The 15,402-nt window shown below is 52.1% G+C and overlaps 1 pseudogene; it reads right to left on the bottom strand.

The window, feature by feature from the left end:
• Positions 1–15,402, bottom strand: part of LOC105103875 (otoferlin-like) — a 102,159-nt pseudogene that overhangs the window by 51,013 nt on the left and 35,744 nt on the right.

Genomic DNA, 15,402 nt, shown 5'->3' with positions numbered 1-15,402 from the left:
CCCTCTGGGCCACCCCTCGGAGTTCCTTCACCGACCCCATGGAGGTTTGACCCCAGGTTCCCATAGACACAGCCCCACATGGCTGTTCTCAGGTGGCCTGGGTCCCTTGATGGATGGTCAGTGGAAGTGTTTGAGGGCCCAGCGTCACTGCATCTGGTGCTGAGAACCATGGGGCTTTGTCGGGACTCACAAACCCTAACTTCACCACCGACCAACTGGGTGACTGGGGAAGCCCGGGTGCTGCTCTAAGGTCCAGGCTCCCCAACTGTAAAAGGGGGCAATGCTGCCCACCCCGTGGGTCTCCTGTGAACCCCGCAGACTGGCTGCAGGTAGTCATTGTGTTTGTGTGCAGACAGGGCACCCCATTGCCCTGCACACCCCATGGCTGTGTGTACTTGTGGCCCCACCCGAGTTCACGGTCCTGGCCAGGCTGAGACCAGGGGCTGGCAGGGTGGGAAGGACAGCGTGCCCTGCGCTCCCAGAGCCATGTGCACCCACGCTGACCAGGCCATGCGACTACACACCAGGCTGGCAACACGCGTAACCATCTTGAAGGACCCCACGAGGGTGCCACTGCGCAGCAGGTTCTTGGAGTGAGTCACCTTCCAGGCAGATCCACCAGCCGCCAGTCAGGAGGGATGGGGCTGAGGCTTTCCACGGGGCAAAGAGTTGACTCCCAGTGGTGCCACCTCACTCTTTCTGGGGACCTGAGCTTCACGGAAGCAGGAGGGCATCCGGCAGGGCAGGGGTGGCTCTCTGGGGCTTAGCATCAGGCCGTCCTGCCTTCTGTGTTTTGCGGGCTCCCAGGTACGGGTGAACAGGTTGTACACTCTCCAGAAGCATCTGGCTGATGGAGTGAGTGGGGCCCAAATCCAGCCAGTGCTCGACTTGCTCAGATGTGTGTCTGGGTGCAGGTCTGCTTTTCTGTGGCTGGCCCACCCAGAGGGGGCGCCCTTTGCAAGTCTGCACAAAGGTGCAGTTGGAGCCCTGCCTGCCAGGGAGTGTGCCCCACTCACCAAGGTCTTGATGATCCTATTGAACATGCCATCAGGGGAGATGTGGAAGTCAGAGATGAAGCGCTGGAGGGGGAAGGCCCCAGACCTGGTGTCTCTGGGCCGGCAGAGGCTGAGTGCCGGGCCCCTCCCTCCTGGCAGTGCCTGTCTGCACCCGGGCCATGTCCCGTGAGCCCCAAAATGTGGATGAGCAGGAGGAGGAAGAACCACTGGTCCCCGCTGACCCTGACACAGCTGAGAGCTGTGCGGCCCTGAGCAACACATCCTCTGAACCCCAGCTTCCTGAGCTGTCAAGTGGGGGTAATGACCCACCTTAGAGTCTCGTTACCGGGCTTGATGAGGCACACGAGATGCTGGAAGGTACACTGTGGCTATCAGGGTCCCATGGACATCACCATTAAAGTACAATGCTGCCTGCACGCTGCACCCCAACTTCAGAGGTGTTAACTTTTACAGTAAGCTGAGCCTTAGAACTGAGAACGGATGAACTTACTTGGCTGTCCATGTAAATGCCGTGGCTGTGACCCGTCCTCCCCAGCTGGGAGCTGCCACGCACAGGTGCAGCTCCCCCTGACTTCTCCTGACCTCAGTGTACCAGCGCTGGGAATGAGGGTGTGGGCAGTGAGCAGAGGGCCCACTGCTTTGGTGAACTTGTGGGCAAGAGAAGGAAGAAATGTGGCCCAAGTACTTGGAATAAATGAGGAGAACCTTCTCCCAGCTGCTGGAGGCTCACGCTAGAGCATTGTGGGTAAAAGTGCCAACTTTAGAGCCAAAAAGCCTGAGTTTTGGGGCCAACCACTTCTTTCCTGGGCCTCAGTTTACCCCTCTGTGACATGGGGATTAATGATCCAGAGCCACCCTGGGGAAATGCTCCGGGGCACCATTCACGAGGTTGCTAGGAGGCGTGGTTGTAAATCTAAATGAGATGACCCCAGTAAGCATTCAGCCCAGGTCACGTCAGGGCACAGTGCATGCCAAGTGCTGTGCATAGCAGCTCTCTGCCCAGGTGGTGCTGACCACGGGGGCTGAAGCTCTGGAGAGGCGGGTGGTCCACGCATCTAGAAACACAGACAGTACCTGACCCCTTGGGGAGACACCCCAGGTAGGTAGGTAGGAAATTAGGAAAGAAGGTGGCCCAGGAAAGGGCTCCAAGCAGCAGCAGCACTTGAGCAGTGGGCAGAGGGAGAAAGGCGGTGAGGACAGGAGCTGGTGAGACAGGGGAAAGCAGGAGAGGGCAGGAGAGGTCCCCGGGGTAGGGGGCAGCAAGAGGATGGAAGGACCTGGGCAGTCAAGGGAGAGGGGACGATGGTGGACCCTGAACTTAGGAACAGCCAAGTCCGTGGTGAATTGGCTGTTCCTAGTTTCAGGAAAGCTGGGGGTGGGGTAGACGTGACTGCAGGGAGTAAAGTGAGGGAGGGGTGGTCACTAGGAGGTACGGGGGACTGAGGAAAGGCACAGCTGGACGGATAGACAGACACAGGTGGGCAGGTAGATGGACAGATGACAGGCTTCTAGCTCCTGTCCTCGAGCAGGACAGTTCTCCTCGCTGCGCTTAGACTCTGTGGAGTGAAAGGCCTTGCAGGCCAAGGAGGAGCCAGAAGCAGAGCAAAGGCAGAGCCGGTGACGCAGAGGGGAGGGTGTCGTGCTAGATCCTCTGGGATGTAGAGAGTGATTCTGGACAAAGGGGAGGGGGGGTTCTAGGTAGAAGGAAGATGCCGGTGGGCAGGACTGGATGCACCCACGGAGAAGGGGTCTTGCTCTGGCCTGTGGACGGCCAGGTTGCTCGGAGAGAGTGATGGTTGTGAGCTTCCCTTCTCGAAAGACAGGTCTCCCTTCTCGACAGCCAGGCAGGAGGGTCAAGGCCAGACCGGGTGCCCCAGAGCTGTGCCGGCCCTGGCGGAGGGAGGGGCTCAGCTAGCACTCTGAGCTGTCTGCGCTCATAGTTCTTCTATCTCTGGAGCTGATTTCCCTTTTGTAATTACCTACGTGATGTTGATTATTTTCACCTCCCTCTATCATGTTTAGCGGTGTCAAAGGCAGGTTCCCATCAACTCAGAGAATTAGCAGGAAGCAGTCCACCCCCTGGGACCAGGGGGGATATTATAACAGGAAGAGGAATTTAGCCCAGAAAGAGAAGAAAAGGGAAAGAAAATTCCAGCTTTGGGGCTGGAAGGAATCATGGGAAGATAGTTTAGAGCTCTGGTTCTCAGCTGGGGGCAATTCCAACCCCTAGGGTGCATCTGGAAACCTCTGGACACTTCTTGGTTGCTACCCCTGAGTGGAGGATTGCTACTGGTGTGCAGCGGGTAGAACCAGGGACGCTGCTCAGCATCCTGTGATGCACAGTGCTGAGTGAGAGGAGCTCGGGATGAGAGGAAAGAGAAATTGGACAAATCACTTACTTGGGTTTGTGAAAAGGAACAAAAATGTGATCAGGTATAAATTGAAGATGGTCCAAAGATGAGCAGAATAAATAGTCTTAGTGGATATAAATTCAGAGTTTGGAAAACAGATTCGAGGCTAGAACTAGGAGGTATCCTGTTTGCAGCCCCCGCATAGCCAGGCATGAGCCTGGTCCACAGAAGGTGCCCCGTGGATGTCTGTTTCTTCATTTGGGTAAGTATCCATTTGTCAACGAGTCACCAAAGACCTCCAGGTACATGCCAGTCCCTGGGCTGGGCTACAGCGATGCAGGAGACCAAGAGCCTCCCAGTTTAAGACATGAAGGATCAACTGCAACTCAGCAATGTTACTGTCAGAGAGAGAGGAATGCCCTGATCTCTGACCTAGAGAGTGCACGGAAGGCTGCTCAGTGCAAAGACATTTGAGCTGGGCCCTGCAGGGTGAGTAGGAGTTTGCTGGGGAGCCACAGAGTGGGGAGAACAGCTCTGTGTCCTTGGAAAGGAGGAAGGCATTTGAATGAAACATGAGGTGTGTGGGTCCAGTGCAAGGTGAGTCCTCCAGTCACCCCAACATGCCTCGCCACTATCAGATAACCATGGAAGGCTGTGGGCGCCCGTCTCCATAGCTGTTCGGGAAAATTAGACCTTATCGGGGCTAGAGGCTTTTCCAGTCAGGGATACGTCCTGACATGAGGTCAGAGATGGGAGCCTGAGTTTCCTGGCTCCTGGGAAGGTTGCCACACAGGGCTGAGGGGTGTCCTGAACAGTGAGGTCCCAGTCCTGTGGGAAACCAGATGTAGGAACAGGGCCCATCTGTGGTTGCTTAGGAGACTTCGGCCAGGCCCTGACCGGAGCCCGGGTCCCTGTGAAGGGCAGCTGCATGCTTTCTTCCTGAAGGGGTGCAGCTGGGGGCTCCCACAGCTGCCTAAGAGACGTCCTCTCACACGTGGCAGATGGTGCCTTCTGCCCTCACCGCTCCTCAGGAGACGCTGAGGCACAGGACAAGGATGCCTCACGTGGGCTGGCCTGGCTCCCCTCACTGCCTGGAGCCGCCAGGAGAAGCAGGCGGGAAGCCCCTCCAGAAAAGGGAGGGCCAGGGCCCCCCTGCCAGTGACCTCTGGCTTAGTCCGACGTGCGTCAGGCATCTGCGGGGCTTCCCTCCCCAGTGCTGACTACGATGGGTCCCTCCCTGGAGCCGAGGCACAGTGCTGTCTGGGGTGGCCATCCAGGGTGGCAGGCAGAGAGCTGGGCAGAGGCCAGATGGTCCAGGCCCTCTTCTGTCTATAATGCTCTGCGATCGTGGCACTTCCCAATTGGAGACCTCAGTCTCCGCCCCGCAGAGAGAGGTTCAGGCACCCGTGACGACAGCGGGCAGGGAGCGCATGCACACAGAACCGACTCTGTCACTTAGCACCTGGGCCAGGTCCTTCTCCAGGAGCCTCAATGTCCCTTGTGTAAAATGGGCTTGATGGTGACAACTTCTGACAGTTGCGAGAATCACAAGACATGACGCCCTTAGAAGAGTTTAGGAGATGGCACAGCACATCTCAGGTGCTCGCTATGGTTCCGGGGCCACCACGGGCCGGGGCCCGGGCCTGGGAAGCAGCTGGAAGCAGGGCTCACGGGAGCAGGGCTCCTCACAGGCACTGCTGGGAGCGGCACAGGAGGGCCTGGGGCAGTGTTCCTTTCCCAGGGTGGCTCCTGGTCAGACCAGTGTCAGGCTGGGATCCAGACCAGGGGTTCAGAGGACAGGGCACTGCGCATCAGTGTGCTGGGGGTTGGACCACGGCAGGTCGGGGTCACCCCAGCTGGTAGCCCTTTGTGCCCCATGACTCCCAGCTTCTCCTGTTGGGCACGATGAGCCGGTGCCCAGCCCTGGTCACCCTTTAGAGGCCCCTTCCCCGAGGGCAAGGGCACTGACCTCATTGTAGGAGGGGCAGTTAGCACACTCCTTCATGGATGTGCACTTCTCGTCGTCCCCACCGCCCCGCACTCCACGGGGTCCATGTTCAAGCTCACCAGCTGCCGGGCCTCCATCACGGTGACGCCGACCTGCGCAGGTGAGGGTGAGGGGTGAGAGGGAAAGCCGGTGAGGCTTGGATCTGTTCCCATTGGAGTCAGGGGCTGGGGCAGAGGGCCAGAGGGGGCAGGAAGCTAGCACTGGGCTTGGGTGCCAGTCTGAGCGCTGCCTCGAGCCTGCTGTGATCCTGGGCTCTTTTCCCGCTGAGCTCAGTGTCCTCATTTATAAAGAAGGGGTGTGGGTGGATCACCTCCCAGTCGGGGTGCACTAGAATTACCAAGGGGGAGGGCGTGGTGGTGATTGAAGACCCCGAGGCCCCGACCACACTCCAGACCAACCCGATCCAATCTTGGCCGATGGGGTAGGATGCGTGGGGCCCAGCATCAAAATTTTTAAAGCGCCCAGCGGATTCCAAGTGCTGTGAGTTCTCCCCCGGCATTGACGACCCAGCCTCACAGAGAACTGCAAACTTACGTCCCAGGTTTCACGCGCTCAGGAATGAAGCTTTCTACATTAACATGAATTTCATTTTCTGCTCCAGCATTTCCCATCTGTGTGTGTGTGTGTGTGTGTGACACAACCACTTGAGCTACAGCCTCCCCTCCAGCATTTCTCACCTTAACCCTACCGGCCTCTTTTTCATTCCTGGTATTTATATATATATATATCCAAATGGCCCCCTTTCCACATTCTTAGTTTCCCCTCTTTTGGAGAGTTGGTATTTTATTGTTTAAACTGCTAAATATGATTTTACTACCGAGAATGTCTTTCTCTTTTACATAAAAAAGAATAACCATGAAAATCATCATCTGCTGTGTCCATCAAAGTCTCATAAATATTCTGAAGGCCAAGGAAAATCCACACATCAAAACTAATGATGCTTAAAAAAGAAAAAGAAACATCTACGTCTATAAGAACGTTGTCAAGCAAGTGTATAGAACTGGAAACTGACCATGTACTAATTGAAGTAACCCTTGAGCTGTGAAAGCAAGCGTTTCTGTGTGGAACTTGGCATCCCAAAGGGCATGAAGCTGACCCGGCGCAGTCATCACTGCTCTGTCAGGGAGCTTAGGAGGAGACAGAGCCAGCTCAGAGGAGTTTATTGTGAAGAAAGTAAACAGACACCAGAAGTCCTTCCAGAATATGCTTAGCATAGTACGTGATAGAGTTTTAATCTCTATGAAACTTCTTATACCAAAAGTTTTTAAAAATCTTATTTTTCCCACAATGAACCCATCCACTCCTCTCCCTTAAAAGAAAATCAAAACCAAACAAACAAAAAACTATTTGCAACTTAAGACTGGGAGTCAGACAGACACAGTTGGGCACTATAAGGTGCTAAAAATGTTCCATCAGGAGACTGACCTTCCCAATGTGAGTGGTTGGCTGGTTTTTATGTTTTTCATCCAAAGGCCCAGCAATAATGATAGCCTTTTTGCCCGCAGTCCTTTTCAGGACCCAGCGTTTCCACCTTTCTCCACTGAGCAGAGCCAACAATGGTGGACAACCCAGGCTGGAAGCCCTGAGAGCCAAAGGGTAGGAGGTAGAGAGGGGAGATGGCAGAGGGTTGAAAGGAGAAAAGGGTGGGGTGGGGTGAAGACGCTGCAGTGGGTGATCTTGGCTGGCAGAGAGGTGGCCCTGAGGGGACTCTTGAGGGTGCACACTGGAGGTTGCTGCATGGTATTGGTGGAGGAGGGGAATGCCATTCCTGCCGCCCCTCCCCCACCTGGGGCGCTATGGAGGGGAAACATATAACATGGACTCGAAATTTTTAAAAAATTCTGAGGAAGGGGGTTAACCATCCTTTCCTTCCATTCTTCAGTCATCAGCAGAGGATTTGATCTCTCTAGGATGGAACATGAGGCGGCAAAGAGAGACACAAAAGGACCAAATGACCCACTGACCCAAGAAACTCTTTTGGTAATTGGCTATTCCATCCTCTCCTTCCAAGACATAAGGGACATAAACTCCAGGTGGCTTCATGAATGTCTTCACAGGGAACAATGAGTATAAATCTATACCTCTGTCCTGGGAGAACCCAAGTCGTGGTGCTCTGTGACCAGCCTCTGAAGGAGCTGATCATGCTGCAGGGACATCTCTGGGAGCTGGAGATGAGGGATGGTGGACTAGATAGTACTGCTCTTTTGAAACATCCTTTACCTTCCCCCATCTCCAGGTGACAGGGTTAAGACATGACCAGATTTTCATTTTGAAAAGGCCACTCTAGTGGTGGCATAGAGGATGACACAGAGGCAGCAGCATGAGGGCAGAGAGACCAGATAGGAAGTGGGTGCCATATTGCAGTTGAGTTGGGGTCTAGGGTCAGTGGTGGTGAGATGACATGGAAGTGAAAACTGGAGAGATTTTTGAAGGAAAAAAACAAATATGGTCTTGGTGCCAGGAAGAGAGGGTAGCGACTGGATTCAAGACTCCATGACCCATCAAGAACATCTCGGCCAAACACCAAGCTTTGCCCATCTGATGTTGGAAACTGCATATTCATAGGAGGAAGCTGTGGCTTCTCTTTTTTAAGATGCCAGTAATCAGGAAAGCGTTTCCATATTACATGCATCCTAAACAGATGAAACAAAGGGTACAGGTACACCATGGTCTCTTCACTTCAGGACCTCTTTTCAGTGCCACCCAACCTGTAGGATGGTTCTGAGCTCCGAGGATCCTTCCCGGATCTGGGTGTAGCTAAATTCTCCTCCTTTCATGGGCTGAGGTCTTTCTAACTCAGCAAAGCCAAGTTCTCCAAGACAGTGAATTTCATCTGATAGCTCTTCTTGCTTTATGCATTGTACTCATTGAAAGCAAGAAAGATTCCACATTTGCATCTGCATCACTCTCTCTCCAAGTGTGTTAACACTCGCACTTGAGATATCTACCAACCTGTCTGGGAATATTGTGTTACCAGGTTAAATACAACCGTTTGGTTCAATTCAGAATGTTTACAAAGTCTTTGGAGGGAGACCATTCCAGTTCACTTAATAAAATTGAGGGTGTGGCCCTGCAAAGCTGAGGATCAGGTCCCAAGCTGGGGAGGCTGCACTGGGTCCTGTTGCCCTGGGTGGCCCTCTCCCAGCAGCAACCAGCTGTGCTGGTGCCCGTCCTGCCTGCACAGTGGCCCCACTAACAATCTGACAGTTACAAGTCTCTCCTTTTCTCAGCCATTTGGTCTCCAGTTTTAGAAACATACAAATTAAAAAATTAAGTGTTAATTTTAGAAAATATAGTGAAACAAAAAGAGGAAAAAAAAAGCACCCACATTCTCATCATCTATAACTAGCCAGGACTGACATTATTTCCAACATTAAAGTAATACAAAATGACAATTTGAAAAACACACTAAAAATCTTCTTTTCAGAGGTACTTGTATTCTAACTGCTGGAACGTTTGTGTGCGTGTTCATTGGCCTCTTTATAGATCCCCAGGTCCCTCTCACTGATGCCGCCCATTGCTGGACACAGCACCGTCAGGGGGCCTGTTCTCAGGCTCCTGGCTGGGGTTGTGCTTCTCTACTTACAACACTGCCGTGGGGCCTCCCAGGAGCAAGCTCACCGTGAGAACTTGTATTCAGCGTGTGGTTCTCTGTGATGCCCAGATCCATGCCTCAACATCTAGCCATTACCCCCCACTAGAGCAGAGCTGCAAAGGCACAAGGCATCCAGTTGCCCCACCTAGCTGGTAATCCTTGGGCTGCCCAGCACTTGGCTCCATCTCAATGTCTGGCTTGGATCTATGGAGGAGAATGTCCTGTCAGGCTGGGTGTAAGGGGACTGCTTGCAGGGGAGGAGGAGGGCACTGGCAGTGGTTAGACCCTGGAGAAGGACAGAAGGACAGAATCATGGTCGTCAAATACTCCAGGACTGCCAAACAGAATGGGGATTAGTTGCTCTCAGAGGTTCCAACCAATGGCAGAAGTGACAGGGCGACAGACATTAGGTCAACAGGTTCCAGTGTGGGGCTGGGCAGCTCTGTGATTTCCCTTTGCCTGGAGGTGTTCAATGATCTGGGAACAGGCCCCGGCCTTTGTAGGAAGAGAGATGAGAAAGACTTCCAGGAAAAGAAGAAAGGGGCAGAGTTAGGCAGGAGCTGTCCACGGTGTCTGATTCTACCCCACCCAAACTCCAGAAAGGGCAAGCTGGGTCCTGCCTGACTGGATGAAGGCAACTTCGGCTGGGGGGCTCCTGCCCTCTCGCCGCTGTTGGAAACGTTGTTGGTGAGTGCTGTGATGGCAGCTAGAGACACAGTCAGGATCTGGCCCATCCCCAAGACGCATGGCCAGGCAGTCAAGGTCCTCCCTCTCCAGCACTGCTGGTTCATCTAGGGAAGAAGAAAGGTGGGTTAGGTGGGCTGGATGATGCAATAGTGACAGTCTCTCCCCATTGGCTTTGGCATCCAGAAAGCTGAGAGTCAAATTCCAGGTTTAGTTGGCAGCATCTGCGTAGAATGTTATGATCTTTATATCTGCAGTGTTTCTGACCTAATCTTGATCTTGGATTTTAATTGATATTTGATCTGGTCTTCCTTCTTTATTTTAATTGAATGTATCTCATTCCATATGTAGGCACTGAATATCCTTTGTGGAAGAAGGTAGAGAATAAAGAATTCATACTTACATACCTCTCATATCATTTACTGAGAGGCTACTGTGTGCCAGGCACAATGCCAGGGACTTTCTGCACATATCTCTAGTCCTCACAGTCACATCCTGCCAAAACAGACACTATTCTCATGCCACAGATGAAGAAACTGAGGCTGAGGAAGGAACTCATCCATGTGAAATAGCTGATGGGATTCAGAACCTAACCCTGGACTAATGTATATTAATCCAGTGAGATGAAGAAATGATGATTCTGAGACGGTGGGTTTGGGACTAAGCCAACAGCTCAACCTTCTCCAATGGAGGAAGGAGACCAGCACAGTTGGAATTGGCATGGGGTCAAGAGAGAGGGAGAGAGATTCTGGGACCAGTGGGACACCCAGGGGATGCTGAGGAGGGAAGCCGGGAGCCCTGAGGATGGGCATGTGAGCCACAGACTTGGGTCAGAAAGCTACAGACAGCTCCCCTTTATACTCCTTTTCTTCCCTATCTTCCATCTGTCCTCCTTGGCTTGTCTTAAACTGCTATCTTGCCCCCTCCTGAGCCTCCTGTTCCAGTGGCACCAGTGCCACAGGCCACTGACCCACCCTGCCTCTCTTGCCAGGGCCGTCAGTCAGTCCCTGGAGCTCGATGAGAGGGCACAATGGGGAAGAAGCAGGACCGTGCGTCCCGACAGTGAGCAGGCCGACTCTGGTTTTCCCCCAGAAGGAATCGGCCAAACAACTTTCGTTTTTTGTTTTTCCCTCCTCTGATTGAAAACCTCTAGCTTTCTGTGTGAAGAAGAAAAGTGGGAATAAAGAGGGCAGAAGGAGCCCACCGGGCAGAAGGTTCTGCCCAGTTCTAGACCAGAGGAAATGCGGTTCCCACCTTCAGCCCTCGGAGCTCCCTCTTTCGGAGGACCGCGGTCACAACCTGGCTCCTCAGCCAGCCAATGGGAGGCCAGGCCCCGCCCAGGCGGCCCCGCTGGCAATCGCAGAAGACCCTGTTGGGGCGCTGCCCGCGGAGGGGAGGCCTTTAGTCCCTGTGAAGCGCAGAGAGAGGGCCGGAGGGCCTGGGCTCTGCTGGGGTCAGGGTCGCACCTCGATACCTTGTCTTCGGGGTTCTTCCTTGTGAGGTCGGTTCTTGCCGAGCTTCATGGCAGAGATCACGCTCCTCCCGGCTCTGTGAAGGGGACGCCAGAATGAGGCAGAGGATGGACGACAGGAGGAAGACACACCAACACAGAAGAGCAAAACCCGAGAAAACGCAAAGAGGGAGAGCCCAGCTCGAGCCCCTCACCTACGGGTCCCAAGATATACTGGGGGCCAAACTTCCCACACTGGGAGCCATGAGTGGGACTTAGGGCAGAGGAAACCCCACCACTTCTTCCTTCCCCATGCCTTTCACCAGTGAGGAACAGGTCCGGGCCGGCAACCAGAGAAAGTGGGCTGCAGAAGCGTTTTCACTGGGCTGATCCCAGCCCCTCAGTCCAGTCTTGGAGCTCTGAGCTCTGCCAGTGCCACCAAGCTCATCTTCCCTGTCCGTGCACCCCACCTCAGCTGGGTGGAAGGAAACTCAGACGATCAGACACAAGCCTGAGAACAGAAGGGCAGAAGCAGGACTCAGGGCCAGAGGCTGGTGAGGAGGTGGGATGTGTGTTTGAAACTAGCTGCTTAGTTCTCTGATGGCTCTGGTGCTCAGAGCCTGCCTTGTCTTTCCCAACCTCTCCTTGCGTCTTTCCCAACCTCTCCTTGCCCTGGGATTCTCCTTGGTCCCTAGTGAAGAGGAGGAGATGGGTCCTTTCCCGTCTATCTTTGTTCCTGGCCTTGCTCACTCTGCCTGTCTCTGCAGAACCCCCCTTTCTGCCAACCCCTAGGAACATATGGCAGGTTCCATAGATCCTACCTCTCCTTCTGGTTTGATGTGTCCTTGTGCCCCCAGGGAAAGGGCCTTGCAGTCAGGGGGGTTGAGGTAAGGGGGCAGGGGGTCCTCACTGTCCCTTCAGTGACATCCTCCTGGTAGCCAAGCTTGCAGTCCCTGGTCCAGGAGGGACCAGGAGTAGGATCAGCAGGGGGTGAAGTGCGGTATTCCATTACCGCATCAATATTGCATGAGCTGCACACCAGATTCTCTCCATTTCCCACTCTCTATCCTCCCAGCTCTGGCCTGTCATCCTGCAGGCCAAGGTGGGGTCAGGAGTGGACTCTTAACTGTAAGCTCACCTACAGCAGAACCCACCCATGTCTGGGGTCAGGCATCTCCCATGTGCAGGCTTTGATATGGTTTTCCCAAGGACCCCTGTTCTTTATGCTGGGTCATATGAGATAGGGGAAACTCTTTTTGCCACTGTAGAGATGGCCTAGAAGACTTAGGCCTCTCTACTTAGGGCTAGGGAGCCAGTCTCATCCCCCAAACCTGGCCCCGTCCTAGCTCTAGCCCTTTCCTTTATTCTTTGTATGCCAGATAAGGCACGGAGAGGTGTGTGTCTGTGTCCCGGTGAGAGGTCAACCAAGAACCACCTCTTTCATGCGGCATCAGCTCACAGTTTAGGGAACACTGGCATATTCATGATTTCCAAAACAGTCCCAAGGCAGGTGAAAGAAGGCTGAGGTAGCACTGACCTGTCTGCATTATCTGGCTTCGTATTATCTGGGACAGACCAGTGGGAGGAAGAGGGAAAGAAAGGCACTCTAGCAAGGGGAAATGGATGCCTTTGGAATTATCTTGTTTCTCCCCAAGATGAGACTATATAACCTTTCTCGAGCAACTTATCAGAACCAAAGGCTTTTTCAGATATTTGCACACTTCATCTTCCTAGCAGTTCTGGGAGGGCCATAGGCTTCTCATTCAACCCATGAAACACTTGGGGCTCTGAGATTTGGGATTGAAGCACACAGCTCCCACCTCCCAGGCTGACAACATTCTCACCGTGCCCTCAATGCTGTGGGATCGCACTTCTCTGCGAATGTGATTCCCATCCTGACCACTTGGAACTCTGGCAAAAAGTCTACTCATTCCAGCACTGCTTGCAGACGGGGACGTCATCTGCGAAGAGTCCCATGGACCATGCCTATGTTTACAGAGAGGGACCTCATTTCAAAATAAAGCGTCTATACATTTTGGAAGAAACTTATAAATATTAAATTACTGATGAACTAAAATTGAACAGATCAATGAGCCCATTAGAAACAGCCATGTGGGGGGGGGGCAGGTAGAGCTCAGTTGTGGAGTGTGTGATTAGCATGCACGGGGTACTGGGTTCCATCCCCAGGACCTCCTTCAATCCCCAGGACTTCTGTTTAAAAAAGTAATAAAAAAAAAATGAATAAATAAACCTTATTACCACCACCAACCCCAACAAAAAAGGAAAGAAACAGTCCTGTGGTGATGAGAAAGGAACTATCCCCTGAGATTTCTCCCTCCCTGAAGGGGACAGGTGTCAGCTGTGCTCTGACACTTGCAGCAGGTAGTGGGCCTATTATGGGCCTGCTCTCCACTTCCCATCTCACTAGCAAGACAAATAAAATAATTATAAATTCAGATGGTTACTGTAAGAAAAGAGAGCTCTATGATCATGTAACAGGACTTGGTCTAGATTGGGCCCGGGGAAGATTCCCCAGGGAAGAGATGGTCACACTGAGAATGAAGGATAAGCAGGGAGCAACTAAGCCCAGGAGGAAGCAGCCCACATAGAGCGCGTGCCCGAGGCCTCCCACAGGCGGCTTCCAGCCCAGATGGAGGAACAGGCACTGACGGGCCAGCCTCCCTGAAACAAGCAAAACCAAAACAGACAAAATACATGAAAAAACAATCTTCAAGACAAAGGACTTCAGGCAATGAAGGACAGTGATCCTTAAACACATACAAAGTGAGTCTAACAGACGCCCCAGTGCACGGCCTTGGGAGAATATGCAGGCCGTGACAAAGGGACAGGGAACGGAAGTAGGAGGGTCCACCAGACCCCCTCAGTCGAGGCGACAAAGCAGAGAGTCGGGTGAAACCAACGTGGATAAGAGATCAGAGGAGAGAGGGCTGGAGAGAAGGGAGCAGAACAGAGAAAGGCCCCTGGAGATCCGCAGTGGGGCCCCCTTGAGAATTCAACTGAGTGAAAAACAGGGCATAAAGGGTGAGAAAACACTTGAGATGGGGGGGGTAAATACATTTTAAAATAGGAAACAGTGCATACAGCTCACGCAGTTCAAGGAAGAGAATCCATTCCTATAATTAGGGGTGGCCCGGAATAGACCACGACTGGATCAACTGTTGGTATAAGAAACTGACATATTTCGTATTGCTTACCATACCATTCTTTCTCCTGAAATGTCCCTGCAGCTCTACTTGAAAATATAATAACATTTTAAAGGAAGAAGGGACATGTTTTAAAAGTTAAAGAGATGAATGCAAAAAAAAATAAAAATAAAAAAACAAAAACAAAAGCACTATTCATTTTGATCAAATGTTTTTCTCTAAATCACTGTAAAACTTAACATATCCATTTATACCAAAAACACAACCATGGAAACAGGATGACAAAGAATACATCGGAAATTTGAGAACAAATAGGTTAAGAACCCAAACAGAATCCATAAAAATACAAATCACAGGTTTTTGAGCTATACAGACAGGTTTAATAAATCGAAGGGAAAGAACTAACAAACGGATACAACGCAGTATATAACATTTAACCCCGCCACATGTCATCAAGGATAGGTTTATAAAACACTACAAATATCAAATACACGCTACATAAAAATAAGATAAACATAAAAAATCCTTCATCAAAAGTCATTTTGTCCTGAACAGTTGGTTCCTCGGTAGCACCATCAAGAGCTTCAGTATCATATTCTATTACAGTTTCTGGCTCAGTTGAAACAACTTCCTGTGAAAACAAAACAAAACAAAACAAAAAAACAAACTGCACCTTGAAAAACATCATACTTATTCACCTGGCTATTCACTGCATCAGTCACTGAGACAGAACACATTTGCTGCACCTATCACATCATAGGCACTATCCCGGGAAAAGCTGGCAATGCAAACGAAAGACAGATTCTGCTCTCTATTGTACCAGAAGCCGGGACACGTGAAAACCGATCCGCGCACAAAAGGACCACTCAACAGCTGGACAACTCAACTCAACGGACAGTCAGGGCACAAAGGAGAGAAGATTCTGGTGCATGTCTTGGCTCAGGGAATGTGGGGAAGACCGGACTGTGTCTTCAAAGACAGGCCCAGTGCAGAGGGGGAAGGGAACAGGATTCGAGGAAGGGCAGCTTGAGCAAAAGGACGAGGTGGGAAACAGCGTAAGAAGTCACATGGAAAACTAGAACACACTTAATGGGAACGGAATGGAAAGACCCCATTTGCAAGACTCCATAAGAG

Source organism: Camelus dromedarius, chromosome 30 (assembly GCF_036321535.1).
Source record: "Camelus dromedarius isolate mCamDro1 chromosome 30, mCamDro1.pat, whole genome shotgun sequence".
NCBI classification, from domain to species: Eukaryota; Metazoa; Chordata; class Mammalia; order Artiodactyla; family Camelidae; genus Camelus; species Camelus dromedarius.
Note: the sequence above shows the minus strand (reverse complement) of the source record. Positions and strands in the feature narration are given on the sequence as shown.